Raw genomic sequence first — 26,819 nt, 5'->3', positions numbered from 1 at the left:
GTGGGAGGGAAGTTATGGGGGGAAGCCATTGTAATCCATATTCTGTACTTTGGAAATTTATATTCATCAAATAAAACTTAAAAAAAAAAAGATTGGACTGTAGGCATTCTCTGAGTGAGCTGTAACACATGAGGTTTAGAATCATCGTTTTATGTGATCTGGAGGAATAGAGGATGGTGCTTTCCAGGAAAGGGCAGAAATTTCCAGATAATTGGATACTGCCCATTTTCCGGCCTTTTTCAGAAGTCTTGGAAGTGCCGTGGTGTCAGGTGCATGCTGGAAGTGGGAGTGTCAGCCATAGTGATTTTATTGTAATGATATTATAATAGGCTAAAGATTGTCGTGGGATGCAGTCAGCAACCACATTAGATATTTGAGTGATTTGGAGTGCTAGCCATGGGCAAGGTTTTAGAGGCTGCCCTGCGGAATGGTCTGGTGACATATTTCCTGCAGCTCTTTCTCTGATACCTGAGTACTGACTTACCTATGACATGGCTGAGTGGTATGAGAAGCTTATTACTTTTTATATAAATTGTCTTAAGAAGGTTTATAAAGAGTATATTGTATTCTCACCAATGGTATATGCATGTATAAGATTTGAATTTCTTGTGTTATTAACATTGCATATATTTAAATCCATGCAATGCCTTCTTAGAGCTTATCTCATTTAATTCTCCACAGTGGTCAATGAAGTTTAATATCATCTCCATTTTATACATAATATATCTCTTACTAAGAAATTAAGTGACTTGCCCGAGTCTTTTACTAGCAATTAGTATGGCAGAGACCGAATCTGAAGTGCGTTGTTTCTTCTAAACCACAGTGCCAAAGGAGAAAACCTGACTTCTACCATTGGACTTCCAAATAAGCACCTTGATTTTTATTATCAAGTGGAGATTCTCTCACTCTCTGTTATAGTCATATCTGTCCCCTATGGATTCATTGATTCTTGTTGCTGCTCTAGGACTAACAAAATAGAAACTCTCTCTCTCTCTCTCTCTCTCTATCTCTGTGTGTGTGTGTGTGTGTGTTTAGTTTGGAAGGTCTGTCTTAAAATTTGAAATCTTAAAACTCTATTTATGTTTGTTCTAAGGCTTTACTAGTCCAGAATCATTAGGGTGTTTCCTTCTAGTTGCCATTAGTTTGATTATTATTTATTCAGACTTTTCCAAAGATTGACTCATGTGCACCCTTCTCTCTCTTTCCTCATTTCCCGCTCCCCACTACCCCCAGTCTTTCCTGAGAGATAAATATTATTTGTTGGCAATTGTGTTATAATACAAAATTTAGCACAACCTTCCATTTATTCTGCACATAATTAGCTGGCTCTGAAATCTTATTATTCAGTTGTATCAAATGGCTCTGTTAACTGACTGGGACAATGGCAAAAGTTCCTGTGCAGACTCTGTTGCAGAAGCTAGGGAAAATGACCTGGATAAGGACATTTCCGTACCTGGTGCTTTGTTATTTAATCAAGAAGACTTGTTTGTCCATGTGTGAACCATGCCAGACAAATATATGTAAATGTTTTTATTATCTCTTCTAATTGGGCAAATATGTCTAAGCAGGAGAAAAAGCAGAGAAAAGACCTGGAGAAGCCCATTTCCTAAAATGGAATACTGTGTAGATTTGGCCCAGGAGCCCAGGGGATAATTGGGATGTGTATTGTTCTTGGATGCCTCTGAAGTGAAGGCCAAAAGGAAAGAATTCAGAGACCTTGAAATGGAAAGACTGGTGTTACTCATTCTCTGATGACTGTCTTCAAAGTCAACAAAATCACACAGCTGGAGTGTAGAGAAGTCTTATTTTTGGTGGGGGAAAGATCAGGCCACTCGTGACCACCCCCTTGATTTTTACCTTAACTTTATTTAATTTTTCTATTATGAAGATCACCTATTTTCATGACTCTTATTACTCTCAGTATTTTAAAACTTCTCTTTGAGAATCTCTTGTTGGTGGGAGTGGTAGTGGGAGCGGGTGGGGTGGGCTAAGAAAATTGACTCTGCCTAGTCTTTTAGCAAACATTTGGATTCCATTTTATTTTTGGACCCTACTCTACTAATTTTCAGAAACTATCTTCTTTTTGGTATGTACTTTTGACTGCAGAAAAGTAGCTTAGTCCAGTATTTCCCACCCTAAATCAAATTTTTAAGAACCATAAATAGGCCATTAAAAACTTTATGCTTTTCCAGTGAGATTAGGATAGGAATGTTCCAATAAGTTCACACCATTGTTTTAATGTCTTGGACTGATCAGAAGAATAAACCGAAAATCATACAATCAGCCTTGAAGATTAGTAAGACCTAGAATAAGAAGCAGAACAGTTTAAAACTGCTACAAACCTCTTTGAGAAATGACTGAAATATCCTTAAGAGTGTCAAGTATACTGTAATACTTCTCATAAATACGAAACTATTTCTTATTCTTTGTAAAAGTTGCTATTCAGCTTCCTTCTCAACACCTTCCTTAGGAAACATGTGTGTTATTCTCCCGTGAAACCATTAGTCCTTGTTCTGACCCATACATCTTGGCTACACAGACAACTACATATAATGAGTTTTAGCACCCAGGACCCATTGGAGAAGACCAAGAGTTGCTGAGTCTAGTGAGTATATTTTTGTTAGGTATAGCTCAGAGATGATTTTAAAATTGATATTTATTTCCTCAATGTGTTGAGACTACAACTGGAGTAAAAACACATATTTTTCCTGAACAATTCTAAATTGCAAGAAAAATCAATTCTGAATGTGCAAATTTCATTTATACTTGGGAACAGATCATTATGGTAAGTGAAGAGCTGGGTATAGGATGCACTTCAGCAGTAAGCAATACTTGGTAGGAGGAAGATATTTAAGAACATACATGGGGGGAATATCAGAAGATTAGAAATAACATCATGATGTACTTATTATCATGGAAATATACAGATATGATTTCCTTTCTAATCTTTTATGTGGTAAGGAGATATTGCTGATATTGTAAAAGTCCATGCCTGACAAGTTATCATATTCTGAAACAGTAACTATCAGTAAGCTTCAAAGGGGAGAAATCTCAGCTCCATATGACTCAGGGAGGTGCATGTGTAGTTTTGTGTCTGTTTGTATGTTTCTGGTTGGAAAAGATTTAGGCAGAATGGAGGGGTCATGTTCCATGAACTGTCAGCCCAGGAGATTTCTAATCTTTAGGCCTGGAATAGAAATATGTTTGGCTGACTTAAACTGGAACAAGAGTGATTAATGAATTTGGAACTAATTTTAAGAACATGTCTATCTTTTAAGCTGGGAAAAAAATTACATGTGTTATTACTGGCACATTACTTGCATGATGAGTTGTAATAGAGTTTTTTCCCCGTAACTTACCTGAATAGATGGAGTGAAAAGTAGAGAACACTAGTTTGTACGGAGTAACTATTGAATATACTAGTGTATTCTGAACAGGAAAAGTGTTATGGTTTATCATATTGGTATAAAATTTAGTAGTTGATTAGAGTAAGAATTCCAGAAATAGAATTAGCCTTTCATATGTCAAGAAATACTCAAAACAATAAAATAAGGATTATTTGTGCGATTAATAATACCGTTTGATAGGATGGCAATTTGGAAAATGAAAAATTATATTAAAATTGTCTACATTGATGATCAAGGGTTGACTATTTACCTCCAGTCTCATGAAACCCCACTAAATGGTACTAAAAGATTTTCTGAAGATAAAACCCCTCAAATTCCAGAGAAATTAAGAAATGGCAAGAGTAGCAAATTTGAGAAGATGGAAAGCAAAAGATGGCTGCTAATACACTCAGCCAATGTGAGAAAATTGAACTCCAGTTCAACAGTAGAGAAAGCTGAATAGCTACCAGGCCACATCACGATATCTCAAGAGTCTCAGAAGTTGTCAGCACCAAGTACTTCTGCAGTGGAGAAAATGGAGTGTGTTGAAAACAAGAAGTTGGATTAAATTCCGCTTTAATCCTCAGGTAAATCACCAGGTTCCCTCCCTTCTGTGCAGCTGGAGAACTTCTTCTCTCTGTCTCTGAAAGAAGACTGTGAGTGTATTCACCAGGGGTGAAGCTGAGTATTTCTGCGCTGGGAATATCAGTGCTCCTTGAAGGAATGAGAATCTTACTGCAGATTGGGAGAATTCATCAGTTTGTATACTGAATGGTGGGTTCTCTTGTGCTGTGCTCTTCCAACTTGGTTCTGGGAGCCTGGCTTATAGTTTCCTTAAGAATCCAGAAGATTATTCTATGCAAATTTCAAGTGATCAACAACAACAACAAAAAAAACTGAAGACACATTCATGCTTTCTTCAATGAAATATTTCTGTCAGATAACTCTTTAAAGTGAAATCCAAAGTTGACAAGTGCTAGCAGTTGCAATCAGCCATTACAAATTATCTCTTAAACATAGGCAGACTGCCAAGAAAATATCCCTAGGTATTTTAGAAAAATCTCTAAATTAAAAGCTAGATACTAAAATAAATAAATAGAAAGCAACATTGTTAGTGAGACAGATTATTTAGGAAGATAAAGATATTATCAATGTCATTTTATACCAAATAGTTTTAAGAATAGATTGCATCAATGGGACAAGAATAGTATGTCACAAAAAGGAATAATATGACTCCAAGAAAAAGTTTGTGATAATTAAAATTGCACAATATAAGAAAATATTTGGAAATTTTGAAAGCTAATGATGAGAATTTCTACAAAAAATTAAAACAAATAGAGATGTGAATAGAAGAAAAATAAGAATATTAGAAGATCATCTTATGAGGATCAATATCTAAAACTGTAGTTATAAATAGACAAAGTAAACCCAGTACAAAAGAAAATTATCAAGAAATATCCCAGAACCGGAGGAGACAGATTATACAATGGAGTCACAGCAGGTACTTGGCAAAATGGATTAAAGTAGAAGAACCATATCATGCTACTTCAGAATGTCAGTGGTTAAGAGAAAATGCTGAGGTTCCCAAAGAGGCAAAAAGATCAGACATGCAAACATTATGTACAGAATAGCTATGAAGTCTGCAGATCAAAGCAATGCTTTTAGAACTTTAATCAAGAGGTCTTCTGAATTTCCAAGGAAAAAGTTTCCTCTACTCCAACTGTCAATTAAATGTAAAAGTAGAATAAAGACATTTTTAGATAGTCAGTATCAACAAAACATTACCTCTTGTGCACCTTTTTTTCAAAGGCTACTTTAGAGGGCAGGCATTGTGGTGCTGCCTTTAAGCTGTCTTTTGGGGTGCATGCATCCCATATCAAAGTGCTAATTTGACTTTTGCTACTCTGCTAATGCATCGGGGAAGCAGCAGATGTTGCCCAAGTACCTGGTCTCCTGAAACTCATGTGGAAAACCTAGATCGAGTTTCTGGATCTTGGCTTCAGCCTGGGTCAGTCTGATTATTACAGGCATTTGGGGGAATGAACCAGCCGATTAAGATCTCTTCCTCTCCCTCTCTCTCTCCCTCCCTCCCTCACCCTCGCTCCATCTCTCTACTTTTCAAGTAAAGAAATGCTTGTTTTAAAAGCTACTTTAGGGGGGCCGGTGATGTGGTGCAGCAGGTTAATGCCCTGGCCTGAAGCGCTAGCATCCCATATGGGCGCCAGTTTGAGACCCAGCTGCTCCACTTCTGATCCAGCTCTCTGCTATGGCCTGGGAAAGCAGTGGAAGATGGCCCAAGTCCTTGGGCTCCTGTAACCATGTGGGAGACCTGGAAGAAGCTCCTGGCTCCTGGCTTCGGATCGGCACAGCTCTGGGCATTGTGGCCATCTGGGGAGTGAACCATCGGATGGAAGACCTTTCTCTCTCTCTCTCTGCCTCTCCTCTCTCTGTGTACCTCTGACTTTCAAATAAATAAATAAATAAAGGCTGGATCTACACTGATCCGAAGCCAGGAGCCAGGTGCTTCCTCCTGGTCTCCCATGCGGGTGCAGGGACACAAGCACTCAGATCATCCTCCACTGCCTTCCCGGGCCACAGCAGAGAGCGGGACTGGAAGAGGAGCAACCAGGACTAGAACCCAGAGCACATATGTGATGCCGGCACCACAGGCGGAGGGTTAACCTAGTGCACCAGGGCCCCACATAATGGTCTTTAAAAACACCTGGATCCCTAAATCACCTAAATCACTATATCAAGAAGAGGCAGCAACTAACAAAGGACCACCATCTTGGATTGTTGCATGCCCAAGGTATGTTTCTATGCTGGGAGTCGAATTGTTGAATCTTTGTAGCCTGCTCTAACTATGAGAGGTGGTGAAAAGAAATGCTAGGATGAAACTGTGCAACAGGCCTAAGGAGTCCAGATTGGAGCAAGTCAGATGCTCTGGAAGAAAAATTTTCCAAGAAGATGAAATTGATAGAAAACTGGATGTATTTGAACACTAGGGAAAAGTTTTGGGGTGAATTAGTCATAATAACACAGGCAACGAGAAAACAAAAATAAACAAGGCATCCATTGGATCCAGGGAGAACTGAATTTATGTCAGACAGGAAAACTAATTATAGCTTACTGCGTGGCTCACTTGTAAATGACATTTACATATCCTTAATAGATTCACCTAAACAACATACATATATAACTTCACTGGGAGAAGGATATGGGTGGTTCCAAGTGTGCAGTATTGGAGTATAAGAAAGTAGTTGTCAAATTCTCCCATCTTGTTAAGTCGAGATGATGCCTAAAAGTGAAAAATCAAAAACTAACATTTTTGGGGTAGGCGTTTGGCACACTGGTTGAAATGCCGCTTGGGACATCCATGTACCATATTGGAGTGCCTGGATTTGAGTCCCAGCTCAGCTCCTGATTCCAGCTTCCTACTAATGTACTTGAGATATCACCCGCTGCCTCCCAGGGTGCACATTAGTGGGAAGCTGCCACTCATGTTGAAGACCCAGTTTAAATTCCCAGCTCTTTGCTTGAAGCTGGCTCATCCCGCGCTGTTGTGTGTATTTGGGAAGTGAATCAGAGAATAGAAGTTCACTCCTTCTCCCTGTTGTTCTATTTTTTCAAATAATAATTTTTTTAAAAGGCTACTTTAAGATATTCTTTGTCAAAATAGAGTCAGGACATTATTGTAAATTTCAATCAGAATGAAACAGCAGAGAGAACGAAGAGGAAATTTCCTATGATTTTAAGCTACAGAAGATTCCAAAAAGGAAAACATATGTTTAATGAAAATTTAAATTTAAAAATGTTGAAAAACTTTGTTATGAAAAAGTTTAATTTTAATAAAAAATAGCTCAAACATATGAAAATGCTCATTTCTCAGTAGACAAAGGAAAAGATGTTATTCAACAGGAAGTGAAATTGAAGGAATATTGAAAATAAAACATGATGTTATGTGAATATTTTCCAAATGAACAGTTACAACTGTACTTAACCAACTTAAATATGGTAATTAGCAATGTTCTTAGAATTATGATAAGCTTGTGTTTAAAATTTAGACACTATGCTTGTCTCAATACAAGTTTTTATGCTGTACTTTAGAGAAGTGACATGATTTTGTTGTATAATATTTTATTTAAAATAATTAAATAGCAACATGCACCTTTCCATTGAGTTGACTTCTGTGTTGGTTATGGCTGACATAGAACCTGGATAGGAAACCTTTGGCCTTGGTGTTTCTGTTTCATGGAAGAATCACAACGCCTGTGTCTGCTGCTTCCATGTTTTAATTGTTTCCTCCACTTCTGTGTTTCCCTTAATGACCAGAATATCAACCACCCTGGGGTCTGTAACATGCACTCTTTATAATCATTTCTCTTTCTCCTGTCTCTGTTTCATGGTGACATCAGCTGGAATAAGTGCACTGTGTTCAGCACCTCCCAGCACCAGGCAGAGTGGAGCTCACTCATTCTCTGCTTGGCTGTCCCAGCTGAAGATGAATGTCACTGAGGCGTTAGCAGCAGCAGCAGCCTAAGGGAGGCCACTCTCGGCCATCTCTCTGCACTATCTGGAATCTTCAAACTCTTTGACAAAATTTCAGAGACCTAAGAAATAATCCCAAGTAAATAAGCAATCAAAGAAAAGAACAGTCATACCTAGAAGGAGAATAGTGAAATAAATTACAATCTCCACTTTATAGAATGGCAACCTATGTGTAAAGATCAGGCCACAACCTGATCAGATTGTTATTATATAATAAATATAAAAAACGTGATAAAGTACTGTAATTTTGAAGGTTATATAAAATGCAAATATTTTTGGAAACAATCTTAAAAATTCACAAATTTAGATCAAGTCCTTTAGGATGCTGTCTGGCACATGGAAGGATTTTTTTATCTTCAAAATCTTCTTTAATGTTATGAATGATATGTGAATCTCATTGTTATTTATAATATTTCCTGGTCAATTGATTTTGATGAAGCACTTAGATTTGAGAGCTTTGTTTATTCCATTTGAGAAAAATAATGAAAGTAATATTTGCTTGCCTACCTCAGGGCATTTTCCTGAGAATCCAATGCTATAACATATGTGGAAGCACTTGGTCAATGTAAAGCACTTGACTAATAGAGACAGTTGTCATTATTCTATCACCAGTGCTTCTGAGAACAGTGCTTGGCAGGATTACTCCTCCTCTCAACCACAGACAGAGCTTTATCTCTCAGCCTCCATATGTGACACATTAGAAGTTGCTTGAGCCCAAGGTCAGTTTTTAAGTTTTTCTTAGAGAAGCAATGGAATAAAGCAAAGATCAATGTGAATATTTTCCAAGAAAATCATCCAAAACGAATACCCACGGCGGGATGGAAATCATCTCAAGGACCCCACAGGAAGACCAAGTTGTATGTGAGAGCTCCAGGCTGCTGCAATCACATTGTCTTGGCCATTGTTCATCTCTCCTTTGGAAAAGACTGCTTCATTGGTCAACTCCTTTGACATTTCTGTGACTTTGAAGAGCTCTGTCAGAATGGCTTAGTTATAGAGGGATTTTTTGCCTAATAAGAGGCTAATGCTTAGGCCCGATTATTGCAAAAAGACCAAGAACAGATTTGAGTTATTTTTCTGTACTAAAATGTGAATAGACAAGTGTGTGTTGCAATGGTTAAAATGCTGCTTGATGTGAATGGAAGGGGAGAGGGAGTGAATAAGGGGAGGGTTGTGGGTTGGAGGGACGTTATGGGGGGGGAAGCCATTGTAATCAATATTCTGTACTTTGGAAATTTATATTCATTAAATAAAAGTTAAAAAAAAAAAGAAACCTGAATATAGCCCTATCACATGACCCAGCCATCTCACTCTTTGGAATTTATGCAGAGGAAATTAAATTGGCAAATAAAAGAGTTGTCTGCACCAAAAAAAAAAAAAAAATGCTGCTTAGAAATCTGCCTCTCAAATAAAAAAAAATGCTGCTTAGGATGCCGACATTTCATATCAGAATACCTGGGCCTGAGTCCATGCTCCGATTCTAACTCCAGTTTCCTGCTACTGTGCACACTGTGTTCTGTTCACCCACATGGGAGACCTGGATTGAGTTTCAGTCTTCTGTCTTTGACCTGGCTGAGCCCTGTGAGTTGCAGGTATTTGAGGGAGTGAACCAGAGGATGGAAGATGCCTCTCTTTCTGTATATCTGTCTTAAATGAATGAAAATAAACACACACATTTTTAAAAATATATTTATTATTTTTTTAACTTCAGAACATATCTGTGTCTGTAATTTAAAGTTTAGGGGGTCATTGTTTGGGAATTTTCTTATGGTGCAATTCTAGTCTGGTCTTTGACAATTGAAATAGATTATAAGAAGGTCAAAGGTAACCTCAGTTACTGTTTTTACAGTGTTTGAGATTTACAGTGTTTGAGAACATGCAAAGTAATATGAAAATGTGTACTGCACTTTCTTGGTCATTATTTTGAATAAATATTTTTATTGTAGAGTGGCTATTTGGTCATGTGTCTGTACCCTTCAGTAAGATGTCTATTTCATGTCCTTTGCTTGTTCCACAGTTAGATTGTTTTTGGCTTTACCATTGAATTTTGGAATATACTGTATTTTAAAAGTAGCCTATTGCCAGATATGTATGGCAGTTTTGCAGGAGTTTGATTAATTAGATTGGATTTTTCAAGCATTAGCCTTTGCATTTCCTGTTGTTTTACCTTTATTGACTTACTTGACTTCTGCTGTTGCTTCTATTACTTTGTTCTTTTGGCTTCCCTTAGCTTGTTATGTTCTTCTTCTCCCAGTTTCTTTAAATAGGAGTGAGGATTATTAGTTTGAACCTTTCCCCTTTTCTAATGGAAGCATTTTGGGCTATAAATTTCTGTGTCAGCACTGCTTTAGTTGCATTCCACAAACTTTGTTATGTTTTATTCAATTCTTTACATTTTCAGCTTCATTTTAGACTTTCTTTTTGACTCACGAGTTGTTTAGAAGTGTGTTTTAAAATTTCTACTTGTCTGAAGCTTTTCCTGTTATCTTTATCTTGCTATTTTCTAGTTTCATTCAGTTACGATATGGGAAGAGTCTTTATATGATTTCAATTCTTATAAATTTGTAAATGTTTGTTTTATGATCAAAGATATGGTCTATCTTGATGAAAGTTCCATGCATGCTTGAGAACATCCATGAACACAGTGGAGAATTCTACACATGTCATTTAGATCCTATTAATTGTTATCTTTACTAATTTTCTGTCAGTTTTATCAATCAGTTGCTGAGGATAGAGCAGTGAAGTCCAACTATAACTATTGATTTGTATCTTTCTTCTTTAATTTCTGTCAGTTTTTTTTTTCATGTATGTATTAGTTTCCCACAAATTATCACAAATTTAATGACTTAATACAACACAAATATTTTCTCTGGTAGATTTTCAGGTTGAAAGTCTCAGATGATTCTCTCTGGGCTAAAACCAAAGTGGCAGAACAGTTTGCTCCTTTTCGGGGACTCTAGAGTAGAATCCTTTCCTTGCTGCTGTAAGAACAGTTACTTTTGTAGTTTTGAGGCTCCCATTTGCATGCTAGCTATTGAGTAAGGGCAATTGCCGGCTTCAGCAGGCTGTGTGCACTCCTGGGTGTCTGGCTTGCTTTCTCCATCTTCAAAGCTAGTAACTGGCAGGCAAAGATACTTTCATGCTTTGAATTTCTCCTGCCTTTTCTTCTTCCAAAAATGTTTATTTATTATTTCTCATGTACTTAAATAAAAAATGACACACACAGAGAGAAAGAGAGACAAAGAGAGAAAGAGAGGGAAAGAGAGAGAGAGATCTTCCATCCTCAGGTTTACCCCTCAAATGGCTGCAACAGCCAGGTCTGGCCAAGACCAAAGCCAGAAACCCCATCTGGGCCTCCCATGGGTGTGGCAAGGACCCAAGCACTTAAGCCATCATGTGTTACCTCCAGAGATATATTAGCATGGAGCTAGATTGGAAGCAGAGTAGCTGGGACTTGAACTGATACTCCAATATGGGATGCAGGCAACCCAAGGAGAGGCTTAATCTATCCTTGGTACCACATGCATATTCTTCTTGCCTCTTATTCTGTTGTCTCACATCTCCAACCCACTCTTCTGTCTTTCCTTAAGGACCTATCTGATTGCATCAGACCCACCTGGATAATCCAGGGTAATTTATCTTCCTAAAGCTGAATAATTAACAGCTTTAATTCCATCTGCACCCACAACTCCTCTTTGCCATGTAGAATAGCATATGCTTATGTTCAGGGATTATGATGGAGGTATAATTGCGCTTCAATGTATTGTGGAGCTCTGTTGTTTTGTGCAAGCATATTTAAGATCACTGTCTTTTCGGTGGATTGATCATTGAAAACGTCCCCTTTTTATCAAATAATATTTTTTCATTCTGAAATCTACTGTATCTGGTAATAAGATAGCCAGTCTTGCTTTAAAATAGTAATGTGAGCATTATATATTTTTCTATTCTTTTTATCTTCCATTTATATATGTGTAGTCTTGAGTTTTCAGTGAATTTCTTGTGAGAAAAATGTATTGGGTCATACAAACACACACACATAAATATCTTTGTTCTTAAACTATATATTGAGGTTTTTTTTCACTTAAAAATACTTTTTTTTTTTAATTTGAAAGTCAGAGAGCAAGAGTGTACACATGAGAGAGGCAGAGACAGATAATTTAGATCCTTCTGGTTCACTCCCCATATATCTGCAATAGTAGGCCTGGGCCAGGCTAAATCCAGGAGCCTGAAACAAAATCTAAGTATCTTCAACTGGATGGCAAGGACCTAAGTAGTTCAGCTATCATCTGCTGCCTCCCACAATGCTTTTATCAGGGAGCTAGATTGGAATCAGAGGAGCCTGAACTATCATATCATATCATATCATATCATATCATATCATATCATCATGTCATATCTGAGATGATATGTGAGCACCTCAGCAACACTTGTGCCCACTTGTACCACAGCACCTGTGCCCACTTTCTAATAAAATTATATTTATTTATTTGACAGGAAGAAAGAGAGAGAGAGAGAGGGAAGGAGAGAAGAGAGGGTTTACTCCCCAACTCCCCAAAATGACTGAGGTTGAACTGGAGCCAGAGTCAGGAGCCAGGAACAAATTCCAGGTCTCCAATATGAATGTCAGGAACCTAATTGCTTTGATCATTACTGCTGCCTCCCAGGGTCTCCCCAGGTAATCCAATGTGGAATGTGAGTGCTGTAACTGCTATGCTAAACACCTGGCCCACCTGCCCCAGAGACTATTTTTATGTAAAAACATTATTGACATGTTAATGATTAACAGAATAGGCTATTTCAAAGAGTTAATGGAAAGATGAAATTAAAAGATAAGTTTTCTTTGGTGCAAAAGAATTTTGAAGTCCATGCATATCTTTCTTAAGATACACATTCTCTGAGAATTCTTTAAAAAGTCCTTCATATAACTTTTAAAAATTCCCTTCTAGTTGTTTATTTTGTGTCTAGTTCTTATATATTTTGTCCTGTTCTTGGGTCAAGCATTTGTATTTTTCTATCTTGTTATATTTATACTGTGTTTGAATATGTAACTCTGTGGCTGTCCTAGTAATTACTCTAGTATCAGATGCACATAGTGCACCATAGCCTACTTGTATTACCACCATATGTCTTTGAGGTAAATATTCAAAAATTACTTCATTTATGTCCCTTTACCTTTCCCATTCATTGGCAATACAACTGATATTCTAACTTTGGCTTCAACCATCACATATGATTTAAGAAACTCATGAAGAGAATAGTTTACTTTCTCCTGATCTTTTCCATTCTGTTTTTCTCCCTGGTTTTCTGAAATTTTCAATTTTTCTATTATCATTTTCTTGATGGCTGCGATTATTGCATAACCATTCTATAAAGGCCATTCCTTTTTTTTTTTAAGATGTTATTTACTTATTTAAGAGGTAGAGTTACAGACAGTGAGAGGGAGAGACAGAAAGGTCTTCTATCTGTTGGTTCACTCCCCAAATGGCTACAACAGCCAGAGCTACGCCAATCTGAAGCCAGGAGCCAGGTGTTTCTTCCTGGTCTCCCATGCGGGTGCAGGGGCCCAAGCACTTGGACCATCTTCTACTGCTTTCCCAGGCCACAGCAGAGAGCTGAATTGGAAGAGGAGCAGCCAGGAGTAGAACCAGCGCCCATATGCGATGCCAGCGTTGCAGGCAGAGGATTATAAGTGCGCCATGGTGCCAGCCCCAAGGCAGTTCTTCTATTGACACATTTTATCGTTTTCCTTTGTCTGAGAATGTCTTCATTTCCCATTCACTCTAAAAAATAACTGTCACCAGATTTAAAAAAAAAAAATGTTGACAGTTATTTTCTTTCAGAACTTGACAAATGCTCTACTACTTTCTGCTGGTCTCTGATTTCAGATAAGAAATCTGTCATAAGAAATTGTGTTCTTGTAGGCAAAGCGTAGCTTCTCCAATGCTTTTAAGTTTTTTTGTCCTTAATTTTGAGATGTTTACTTATGACATCAAATGGAATGCTATTTGTAGTTTTATGCTTTTTATGGTTGCCTAGAATGTTGAATTTGTAGGTGTTTTTTCTAAACCAAATTCAGTATGGCTTAATCATTTTTGCTTTAATACAATTTCAATTACACGTTCTTTTTTTTTAAGGATTTATTTATTTATTTGAAAGTCAGAGTTACGCAGAGAGAGGAGAGGCAGAGAGAGAGAGGTCTTCCATCCAATGGTTCACTCCCCAGTTGGCTGCAAGGGCCAGGGCTGTGCCGATCCGAAGCCAGGAGCCAAGAGCTTCTGCCAGGTCTCCCACACAGGTGCAGGGGCCCAAGGACTTGGGCCATTGTCTACTGTTTTCCCAGGCCATAGCAGAGAGCTAAATCGGAAGTGGAGCTGCTGGGTCTCAAACTGGCGCCAATGTGGGATGCCAGAGCCTCAGGCCAGGGCATTAACCCACTGCAACACAGCGCCGGCCCCCACATTCTTTCTCTTTTCCTTTGGGAGCTCCAGTGACAGAAAAGTTAGATTTTCTTTTGTTGTGGTTCTGTGAATCCTTGAGGATCTGTTCATTATTTCCATCTATCTTCTTTCTTTCCCTCAGATTAATAAATTTATTGTTCTGTCTTCAAGTTTACTAATTTTATCTCTGTTATCTGCATTATATTATTAAGCCTATCCATCAACTTTTTATTGCAATGGTTTCACTTCTATAATTTAAATTTAGCTCCTTTCTTCGTTTTAAAATTTATTTAATTTTTATTTAAGACAGAAAAAGATATGTGCAGAGAGAGAGAGAGAGACCCTCCATCTGTTGGTCCACTCACTGAATGCCTGCAACTTCATGGGCTTGGCCAGGCCAAAGACAGGAGCTAGTAACTTCTCTGGGTCACTAACATGGGTAGGAAGAACCAATGTCCTTGAGCTATTAGCAGGATGCTGGATTGTAATTAGAAGTGGGAATCCATCCCCAGCAATCCAATGTGGGATGCAGGCATCAGAACTGTTACCTGAACACCCCTGCCATTATAATTTACTTTTATGAGCCTTGAAATGCTATTTTATTAGCATTAATATGCTAATTCTTAATATGCTAATTCTTCTGGCTCTGCTTGAGCTCTCTCTGCATTCATTGTGATACTGCTTATGGGCCTGGGATGTTCTTTAGCCACCTGGGGTAGTGAGATGATGAGGGAGAGAGGACTGTATGCCCAGGGTAGACAGCATATCCTTCGCCCTGTTGTCTGACACCTGGTATTGATAGATGCATCTTATTTTAGGTAGTGTGACTGGTGAGAGAAGCATCTACTGGAACTGCAGTTTCCACTGGGTAGAGAGCTTGTGGCCGCAGTGTCTAGGTGATTCTTTACCAATGGGCGGAAAGTGAAGAGTGTTTGTTCCTACGTCATCTTCTTCAGTTGGGTTGATAGGTAGAGCTGGTGAGTCTGTGTGGCTATGTGAATTTGGTTTGAGGGTCAAACCGTTGCTGTGACCAATGTGGGAGCAACAGGTCTACCTAATGTCTCTTGTGGGACAGAGTAAAGGGCAACAAGTCCAGGATGCCCAGTTGCCATTTCTTTGGTCTTATCATTCCAGCTAATGCTGACAGGTGTGCTAGCACCTCCAGGTCCTGATGCTGTTGGGAACATTGCTTGGCTGTTGTTGACAGATATGGGGCCAAGAATTGGTGGGTTCCTGAGATTTGGAAGCACTGCTGCAGCAGGACAGATCAAGCACCACGACCACTAGATATGGATTTCAATTAAGTCGCTGCTGAGGACTCCCTTTGCTGTTCTTGGTCAGAGAGACCAGCATGTTCTTCTTCTCTCTGTTGCTCTTGTTATTGCTCTCACTCTCACTCCCTGTGCATGGGTTACAGGCCTTCCTGGCACCTTTTCCGGGATAAGTAGAAGGAAAATACTATTGGTTGTGGTCTTCAATCCCTGACAACTTATCCAGTCAATCTTTTTCAAATCTCTCAGTCTTTTTCATACCTTTCAGAGTCTGGTATTGTGATAGCTCTGGCTTTGTTTTTGTTGTTCAAGTTTACTTTAGCTATCTTGTGTCTTGTGTTTCCATATGAATTTTAACAATATTTTCTCTAGATCTGAGAAGAATGTCATTTGTTTTTTATTGGGATCACTTTGAATCTATAATTGCTTTGGATAGTTTGGACATTTTAATGATATTAATTCTTCCAATCCACAAACATGGAAGATTTTTTCCATGTTTGTGTCTTCTATTTCTTTCCTCAAAGTTTTTTTTTAATTTTCATTGTAGAGATCTTTCACATCCTTGGTTAAAGTTATTTCAAGGTATTTCAATTTTTTGTTTTTATTGGGATTGATCTTAGAGGTACTTTCTCAGCCATGGCATTATCTATGTATACAAAGGCTATTGATTTTTTGTGTTTTGATTTTATATCCTGCAACTTTACTAAGTTTTGTTATGAGTTCCATTAGTCTCTTAGAGGAGTCTTTTGCTTTACCTATATATAGGTTCATGTTATCTGCAAGCAGGGATAATTTAAATTCCTCCTTTCCCATTTGTATCCCTTTGATTTCTTTTTCTTTTCTAATGCCTCTGTGTAAAACTTCCAGAACTATATTGAATAGTAGTGGTGAGAGTGGGCTTCCTTGTCTGGCTCCAGATCTTAGTGGAAGTGCTTCTAACATTTCTCCATTCTATATGATGTTGGCTGCGGGTTTGTCATATATTCATTTGATTGTTTTGAGGAATGTTCTTTCTGTACCCAATTTGCTTAAGTTTTTTTTTTTTTTATCATGAAGGGATGTTGTATTTTATCAAATAGTTTCTCTGTGTCTATTGAGATAATATATGGGTTTTTTTCTTCTATAATATGATATATCACCTTTATTTATTTGCAAATGTTGAACCATCCCTGCATACCAGTGATAAATCCCAGTTGGTCTGGAAGAATGATGTATTTAATGTTTTGTTGGATTCTGTTGGCTAGTATTTGTGCATCTATGTTCACCAGTGATATTGGTCTATAATTCTCTCACTTTGTTTTATTTTTATCTGGTTTTGAAATTTTGGTGATGCAGGCCTCATAAAAGGAGTTTCTGAAGATTCTCTCCCTTTCAATTGCTTTGAATAGCTTGAGAATTGGAATTAGTTCTTTGTTAAGAGTTTGGCAGAATTCGGCAGTGAAGCTATCCAGTCATTGGCTTTTCTATGTTGGAAGAGTCTTTGTTATTGATTCAATCTCAGTCTTGGTCATAGGTGTGTTTAGGTTTTCTTTGTCTTCATGACTCAATTTTGGTAGCTTGTGTGTGTCTAAAATCTACCCATTTTTTTAGGTGTTCTAATTTCTTGGCATATAACTTTGTAGTAATTCCTGATTATTATTTTTATTTCTGTGGTAGCGGTTGTAACATCTCCTTTTCTATCTCTGATTTTATTAATTTGGGTTTCTCACTTTTTGTCTTGCTTTTTTGGGCTGAAGATGTATCCAGTTGTTTATTTTTTTCAAAAAAGCACTCTTCATTTCACTGATCTTTTGTGTCATTTTCATTTCAATTTTGCCTATTTCTTTTCTTAGTTATTTGTTTCCTCCTACTAACTTTGGATTTGTTGCAGTCTGCATGTGTTTGTATATTATTTAGAGTTTCTTATGTTGTTAATTTCCTGCTTCATTCCATTGTGGTCAGAAAAGATACATGGTATGATTTCAGTTTTTTAAAATTGGTCGACACTTGCTTTATGGCCTAGCATATGGTCTGTCATAAAGAAAGTTCCATGCACTTATGAAAAGAATGTGTATTCTGCAGCTCTGAGGTGAAACGTTCTATAGATATCAACTACTTCCATTTGGTCCATAGTGTAGAGTAGCTCTGTAATTTTTCTTTTCTGGTTTATCTGTTGATTGATGAAAGTGGGGTAAAGAAGTCCCCAATTATTATTGTATTTTAGTTTATGTCTCCTTTAAATTCAATAAGTTCTTTTTATAGAAGTTGGGTGTTCTAGCATTGTGTCCATATACATTTACTATATTCACCTATCCCTTAATTATTACATAATGAGCTTCTTCATCTCTTTTGACAGTTTTTGTCTTAATGTATATTTTGTCTGATACTAGGATAGTATTCTTGCTCATTTTTGATTTCAAATTGCATGGAATATCTATTTCCATTCTTTCACTTTCAGTCTCTGTGTATAACTGTTGGTAAGGTATATTTCTTGAAGGCAACATATAGATGAGTATTGTTAATGCATTCAGCCTATCTTATCTTTTAATTGGAAAGTTTAGTTCATTTATGTTCAAGATTATTGATAAGTGATGACATGGTCTCACCTTTTTTCCTTAAATATTATTATTTGTTTTGGATCTCCTTTAGGAGGGTTTCTATTATTAGGAGGTTTTCTGTCTTCATATTCTTTCATGATGCTGGCTATCTTTGTTTCTGTGCGTAGTACTTCCTTAAGTATTGCTTGGGATGCTGGCTTAGTGGTGACAAATTCTTTCAATTTTTGTTTGTTTGTAATGTATTTCTTTCACCGTAATTTATAAATGAGAGATTTGGTGGGCATAGTATTCTGGACTTGCCATTTTTTTTTCTTTAAGCTCTTGGATGATATCTGTCCATTCTCTCCTCGCCTGTAGAGTTGCTGGTGAGAAATCTGCTGTCAAGCTGATTGGAGATCCTTTAGAGGAAATCTGGTGTTTCTCTCTTGCATATTTTAGGAAATTTTCATTTTATTTCTGAAAGTCTGGACATACTGTATCATGGTGAAGTTCTTCCCTGGCTGTGTCTGTTTGAGGTTCTATGTGCTTCCTGTACTTGGGTGTCCATATCTTTGTCCAAGTTCAGGATATTTCCTGCTATTATTTTATTGAACAAATTTTCTAAGTCATTCTGCTATTTCACTCCTTCAGGGATGTCTAAGACATATATATTTTGTCATTTGATGGTATCCCATAGATTGTGAACACTACTTATTATTTTCTGATTTTTTTCTCCTTTTTTTTTGTTTGACTATGGTACTTCAAAAGTTTTGTCTTCCAGATTAGATATTATTTCTTTTGTCTCACTGCGACTGTTGTTCAGACTTCCACTGTATTTCTTATTTGATATATTGAATTCTTCAATTCTAATATTTCAGTTTGATTGTTCTTTAGTATTTCTATTTCCCAGCTGAATTTCTCATCCATGCCATTTATAAGTTTTTTAAATTCATGCTTCTCTGTGGTTTTGAGTAATCTTACAATCAATCTTTTGAATTCCTTTTCAGTTATTTCATTAATATCCTCATCTTCACAGTCTAATATGTAAATATTATTGTTTTCCTTTTGGAAAATCATATTGTCTTCCTTGTTAGTATTTCATGTATTTCTGTGATTTTATGCATATAAACACTTGCTGATATCTGCTCTGAAGTCTTCATTCTTGGGAATGTGCCCCTAGGTATGGTGGGATGTCTGCACTTTCAGCAGATAGATATCCAGAGTTGTGTCCTTGTTGGTGCCGTGGAACCCTGGCCAGCATTTGTGGGTGGGGCAAAAATCCAGGTAACATTCAAAAGATGTGTGGTAAGAGAGAGGGGATGATCATCCTGACTGGCATGATCACTGCCTCTGCCATTCTCTCTGTGCCTGTATTACCCACTCAATCAGGTGCATGAACTGCACAAAGAACCTATGCATAACATCGTGTGAGCATGGCTGATAGCACAGTTCCAGGATTTCCACAGTCACAGGCTATAGGGTATCCACTCTCTGCCCTGGGAACCTCTCTGTCCAGAGAGAGCTGCTCCATCCCTGAGCTAGGCAATGTGTCCTCTATTCACCAAGTTAAGTGGGCACCCTATCCCCTGCCAGCTTCTCAGACTCAGTGGGGACCATCGACTTCTCCCTTTGACAAAAATCCTCAGAGGCACACAAGCTGCTGGGGTTCCTCTCACCTTATGAAATATGGTGCTTTCCTTACTGGTCAGAGGAGAAATGAGGTGCCCTCCATTCACAGAGTTAAGTGGACACTGAGCCTTTGCCAACCTGTCTGCCTGGAATGAAAGTCAGTGGAGACCATGAGTCTGTTCCCCAGGCAAGATCAGCAGTGGAGCACTGTGTTCTGCAGAATACTCTCACTTTGCTACGGGAAGATGGCCTGCCCTCCAGCCGATGGCTACGGGAGGCACGGGTGGGATCCCGCGAGCTGCTGTGTATCTGTACAATCCTTGCTGCTTCATGGAGTCTCTCTTCTTTATGTGGATTTTTACTGAAAAATCTCTCCAACTATCTCCCAAGAGATATTTTTCTAGTATTTTCCTGTGATCAAAATCAGTGGGGTTGTAAATGTCAGCTGTCAAGTGTCTTTTGTTTAGAATTTTTTTCAGATGATGAATCTAGGGTCATTTCTTCCTTTCCTTTCTGTTATCTTCTATTTCCTTTTGTCCTCTTTGTGCAGCTTTACAACACGTATCAGCAATATGAGATTTTTTACATTTGGTAACATTGCATACCTACTGTTTTCAAATCATCAGCTAACATTTATTAGAGTGATAAACCACATTGTTAATGTGCTAATCTATCAATGCTACTGAGTTCTGCATCTTTCTTTTGTAATTTTATTTAGGATTGAAATAAATCAGAATTTTGGATAAAATTATTGTGGATAGAAGGTGTTTTACTCAACCTGGTTAATTTTTTCTGTTTCAATTAGTTTTTATTAGAGTTTTGTGTAAGTTTATGAGGTGGCACATTTTTATCTAAGCTTGTTTTCTATACTCAAAGACTGAGAATCTGGGTCATGTGCCTTTGCGTTTTGGGACTGAATGGTTGTATTTTGAGAAGGCATGAGATTCAACTTTGTGGAACTAACTATGTCCATACAAAGCCCTGCCTCGGCTTCACCTTTGACCCTACGTTCCTCGAAGACCCAATTTACTACTCATTTCATCCCATAATCCCCAGTGGGAGAGTGAGGTACTGTTCAGCCAAGTAGACTCATTCTGGAAGGGTCTGTGTTTCTCCCAGACAATACCCAATCATGAGTTTCCTGGAAGAGAAAACTAGTTTGATTGCTTGGTAGGGAAAATGCCATGATGACGTAAACTCGTCTGTGTATACCTGGTTCTTAAGACCTAAGCTTTACATGGGAAACATACTGTAGCTGCAGAAACTTCAGCTAATAAAATTATTGAGAACTGTTGATTTAATTATGAAACAGATGGAAGACATCTTAGATTCTGGGGAACTACTTTGCAAATGATGAAACTTTGTCCTAAAGGGTATTTGCTTAGCATTAAACTAACTGGCCTTTACCTTTTCCTGACTGCGAGGCACTGTAGATCCTTAGTACCTTAGCTTAATTCCTTAAGAACTCACCATATACCTCCAAAGTTCTAGGTACTATGCCAAACACTGGAAATAACAAGATAAAAAAAAAGTATGGTTCTTGTCTTTGAAGAATTTGGCATCTATCAAGAGAAGGATGCTGAAGAATTGTGTAATGTTGTAAGTGATGGATATTCCCTGTGGAGAGAGCAGAGAATTTTCCTGATGGTAACTGTGCATGCCCTGAGTTTTGAAACAGTGAAAAAGATGTGACATCAATATTCCATCCACAAGTGAAAGAGATCAGAGGTCTAAGAGAACTTACAGTGTTGGAGGGACGATTTGTCATGTGTTTTTACTGGAGCACAACGCCCATGGACGAGCACTGGGGAGGTAGGATGCCAGGAGAGAGCATTTGGATGTTCTCCTGAATGGGGTGGTGAGTCAGATTCGCTTTCATTCTGTCCTACCAGTATTTCTCAATTCCTCTTTCTTGCATACCCCATGAATTTACTGTATTTTACTTAAAATGAAAGTGGTATTGTTTGAGCATCTCAGTGACAAAAAGCAAGGAAGGAACTATCAGGACAAGTAGGTTAGGAGAACATAGAACCAGATACAAAATGTCATGACCCACTCATCACTGACACTATCACGTGGAGGATAAGAAGAGCATTCACTTCTGTTTATCTCTTCTGATCCCCCATGGAGCGGAAATTCAGTTTCATTCGTTTCTTAGATGAGCAAGCATAGATCCCTGAGATAAAGTCCTTGTTGCCAATCCCACAGAGAGCTAGTGGTGTTCTAGTTTCAGATCTCCTGCCATCTGGTCCCTGTGGGATGCTCATGCCTTGAGTCCCAGGCACTCTTTCTTCTGCTAGGATCCAAATGTGCTCTGACCTACCCTCAAGGCAGGCAATTTAGAGTGTGAGGAGACAGATCCCGGGCTTATCGTTTCCTGTGTGCTGCATCTCATTTTTCTAGATGGTGTATAATCATTTTTTTGTTGCCTGTTGTGTGCATTTTCATATCCAAAAGTGTAAAGGAATTGAATTCCAGCCAGATACCTCGTATCTATTAACTTTGAGCAAGTTTTTCAAATTCTTCTTTTCATCTGCTCATCTGTAAAATAATGGCACATAGTCTCTGATTTGAGGCATCCTGCACCTGTCTTAGGACAAGGGAGGCAAGCACACTCTTTGCTAGTCAACTCCCTTCTTTGGCTTCTGACAGTACTGGCAAAATGGTGTTCTGTTGTTCAGGAAAAAATGCCTATCATGAGGGAAATGGTTGACTTAATCTTGGGACTCAAACATTGTCCTCTTTCCCGCTACTCGCTTCTGCACCACTGGTTTTGAATTCCCTCTGTTCTCCTTTCCTCTAACTGTTTTCATCGGCCTGCTAAGAATTTCTGTTTTGATTGCGCATCTCAGGGCACTGTAAGTTCCTCTATTTGTTATGGATGCACTCATGAGTCTGACACAATACACGTGGAGCCATGGATAAACATAGCTTAGAGCCTGACTGTGACACACACACACACACACACACACACACACACACACACACGAGAGAGAGAGAGAGAGAGAGAGAGAGAGGCCTGTTTCCATTTATTCTTGCTTCTTGGATGAAATAATTTATATAAGTAGGACCATAGGTTAAATATGCCCATGTTGAATGATTTGGCAAAATGAGTCTGGCCTGACAGGCATGTCTGATAACAGAAGGCCTAAACAGCATCATTCTCAGAGGTCAGGTCCTGCTGTGTCTGACTTGCAGCCTTTGCCAGTTTCGAGGGTGTGGTATGGAGAGTCTGATGTTTGCTCTAATGACTGTATGAAGTCTCTTAAACAGATTGCCTGCCCAGAAAAACATTTCAAGTGTTCAGTCCTGAATAGTTCAGTCCTGAACTTTTGCTTCTGCAGCCATGACCAAAGGAATATTAGACTAGTTTAAAAACTTCGCCAATCATTCCATAAAAATTGTGGTTTCCCTCCTCGATCTAATCAGCTAATCTTATTTAACCATGACCACCGCTTAAATGCAATTAAGCTATAGTCAGAAAGTTCTTACTTTCTTTTCTCAGAACCTACTATAAAGTTCATATACCAGTCAGCACAGTCTATACAGTGCTGAGGTCTACGTATGCAAGCCTGTTGAGGATGGATGCTTTACCTATCTTGTTCTCTGTTAAATCTCCAGTGTCTAGGATAGGGTCTTCATGACTTCCCACAGAGTTTGAGATCACAAAGGAAGTTTTATTGATCTTTTTCATCCCTGATATGGATGCCTGACTTTGGCAAGGAACGCTTTTAACTTAAGTGGTTGATTGAGTGAATCTTGACCCCTGGAATTCTATCCTCTGATCTTCATTATTCTAGGTTCAGACTTGGACACATTAGAAAAATGACTGTTCCTCCAGACATGACTCATGAAGTTGCTCTTCTTGTCTGCTGCTTGGGTATGAATAAGAAATATGAGATGGGGAGCAAGACAGATCATGTTGGGGGCCTGGCTAGTGAGCAAAAGGTGTGAGGAAGTAGAAGCAATGGTACAGATTGGAACAGATATGACTTATCTTCTTTTATCTCGAATTGTTAGTGAACTATCAGCCAGCCCCACCTTCATGGCTCTCTCCCAATGGCTGTCTCTGTAGACCCAAGATGTGCAGAAAACTCAGTGAGTGTCATGAGGGATCTCCTTAGAAATCTTGGGCTTCTCTTTCTGACTAAACAGTGCAAGGTCATGGTGAGTATTTTACATGGATTCAGTCTTTTTTCACATATTCAATGAATCTTGCATGTAACATTTTTCTCAAATATGTATTTTATAAGATTAAAAATAATATATTATAAATTAAAGAAAATTAAGCAGGAAAAAATTTCCATTTACATTAGTTATAATTTCTTCTATGCATTAATATGCTTAATTTTTAGTTCTTCTGTACTGTCAAGATCATATTGTGTGGAAAATAATTCCTCCTGACTTTTTACCTAATATAATTAGTATAAGATTTTCCCACATAATTATATGGCATTGCAAATGCTGTTTTTAAAAATAAAAAATTTTCTATTGTGCAAATACCCCTTAGTTTACCAGAACTTTCCTCCATTGTTGTACAGTGATTGAAATAGCAGAATGAAGTCCTCTCTAAAGCACAGTGTTAGGTGAGAGCTGCCTTTGTTCTCACTGGGTTGAGGTGGTTTCATGTCTTCTAGATCTAGTGTTGATTAACTAAACATTTGGTTAAAATAGGTGCTTGACTAATATTGATAAGCCTGATGACTACAGGGAAATGAAAATATCTCTATTTTGTGCCCTCTGATTTATATCATTTTTCAATGGTAGAGATGACATGTGAACTGATGAATGACAAAAGAGAAACAAATCACTTACACCAGTGTCTTTTTAAAAAGGTTTAGTTTGTAACAGATTCAGTGTAGTTCATAGATACAATTCTAAGGATATAATTATATTCTTTCCCACCCCCTGCCCTTTCCTTATTTCTTCCTTTTTCTTTGTTGCTTTCTTTTTTTGAAAGAATATATTTTTTTAAACTTTTATTTAATGAATATAAATTTCCAAAGTACAGAATATGGATTACAATGGCTTCCCCCCCATAACGTCCCTCCCACCCGCAACCCTCCCCTTTTCTACTCCCTCTCCCCTTCCATTCACATCAAGATTCATTTTCGATTCTCTTTATATACAGAAGATCAGTTTAGCATACATTAAGTAAAGATTTCAACAGTTTGCTCCCACACAGAAACATAAAGTGAAAAATACTGTTTGAGCACTAGTTATAGCATTAAATCTCAATGTACAGCACACTAAGGACAGAGATCCTACATGAGGAGTAAGTGCACAGTGACTCCTGTTGTTGACTTAACAAATTGACACTCTTGTTTATGGCCTCAGTAATCACCCTAGGCTCTTGTCATGAGCTGCCAAGGCTATGGAAGCCCCCTGAATTCACTGACTCTGATAATTTTTAGACAAGGCCATGGTCAAAGTGGAAGTTCTCTCCTCCCTTCAGAGAAAGGTACCTCCTTCTTTGATGACCCGTTCTTTCCACTGGGATCTCACTTGCGGAGATCTTTCATTTAGGTTTTTTTTTTTCCCCCAGAGTGTCTTGGCTTTCCATGCCTGAAATACTACATACATTATTTTAAATTACATTACAGCAAAAAGACTAATGCTTCACCAGTTAAGAAATTTAACAAGTAAAAAGCAAAAATCCTATTTTAGTGGGCATATAGGCAATGGCTATAAATAATAACTGAATGGAAATATGACCATTTTATTCATGTACCATAAATTTAGAATAATCACAAATCATTAAAACTATAGTAGTATAACATTTTTTGAAATTATTTCAGAGGCAGAGGGAAAGGTGTGTTACAGGAGAGATATCTCTCATTTATTGTTCACTCCCCAGATGCCTGGGATCCAGGAACTCAATCCAGATGTTCTAGGTGAGTGGCAGAAACTCAGCTACTTGAAGAATCACCTGCTGCCTCCCAAGGGCTGTATCAGATATGTGTTACCTGATGCAGGTACTGGTTTGACACAGATACTCTGATGGGGAACTCAGGTGTGTTAACCTGTATTTTAAAAGCTAGGCCAACTACTCAGCAACCATTGCAGGTTTTTAACCTTGAGGTCTTACTGAATAATTCGAAAGAGCATGAAAATACCATTTCAAACTTAATTTTTATGACTAATGGTTTGGTTTGGTAAAATTAAAAGAACATTGACCAAGCCTCAAGCAGTGCTGGCCATCACTGGAAAATCTTGGGAAAGAATAGTGCAATCACTGTGGAAAATGATAGGGCAATTACTTTAAAAACGCACTGAAAATAGAATCACACAATTTAGCAGTGCAATTTCTTGATACATACCCCGAAAAATTGAAAGCAAAGGGTCACACGTGTATGTATATGCTACTGTTTATATAAAGCAGCATTATTTGTAGTAGACAAAAGGTAGAAGCCACCCAAATGTCCATCAAGGGATAAATGGAAAACAAAATGTGGGATATACATACAGTGGACTATTATTCAGATACAAAGCAGAAGGAAATTCTGACAAAAGTCACAACATGGATGAGCCTTGAGGACATTATACTAACTGAAAGAAGGCAGCCACAAAAAGACAAACATTTTCTGATTCAGCTTATATAAGATACCTAGAATGGGCAAATACACAGAGACAGAGAACAGAATGGTAGTGACCAGAGACTGGGGAGAGAGAAATAAGGATCTTTGCAATGGAGAGTTTCAGTTTTTCAAAATCAAGAGAATTTGGGGGAATTTGATGCTGTTTGCCCAATATAAATGAACTTGATACCACTAAACTGTATGCCTAAAATGGTTAAGATGGTAAGTTTTAATACGAGGACCACAATGTTTTCAAAATTGGTTCTGAGAAAAACAAAATAAGCAATGTTGTAAATGCTTTATCATAGTGAACTCTTAGGGGTATGTGGTTATGTAGGTGGAGGGAGATTGGAGGAAAATAGGCTGGTTCAGGAATTATAACAGGAAAGGAGTGAGATGGGGATGGAACTTACAAAATACTCTCACAGAAACTAAGTTAAGTGAGATTATGTAT

At 37.9% G+C, this 26,819-nt stretch overlaps 1 long non-coding RNA gene and 1 pseudogene across 2 annotated transcripts in view; one reads left to right on the top strand and one right to left on the bottom strand.

The window, feature by feature from the left end:
* LOC127489227 (uncharacterized) overlaps nucleotides 1–26,819 on the top strand; it is a 246,948-nt gene that overhangs the window by 64,074 nt on the left and 156,055 nt on the right. The gene's annotated exons all lie outside the window — the stretch shown is intronic.
* Nucleotides 7,537–7,946, bottom strand: LOC127489956 (NADH dehydrogenase [ubiquinone] 1 alpha subcomplex subunit 6 pseudogene; annotated as a pseudogene).

This window comes from Oryctolagus cuniculus, chromosome 2, assembly GCF_964237555.1.
Source record: "Oryctolagus cuniculus chromosome 2, mOryCun1.1, whole genome shotgun sequence".
Lineage (NCBI taxonomy): Eukaryota > Metazoa > Chordata > Mammalia > Lagomorpha > Leporidae > Oryctolagus > Oryctolagus cuniculus.
The sequence above is the reverse complement of the archived record's forward strand: the minus strand, read 5'-3'. Positions and strand labels throughout refer to the sequence as shown.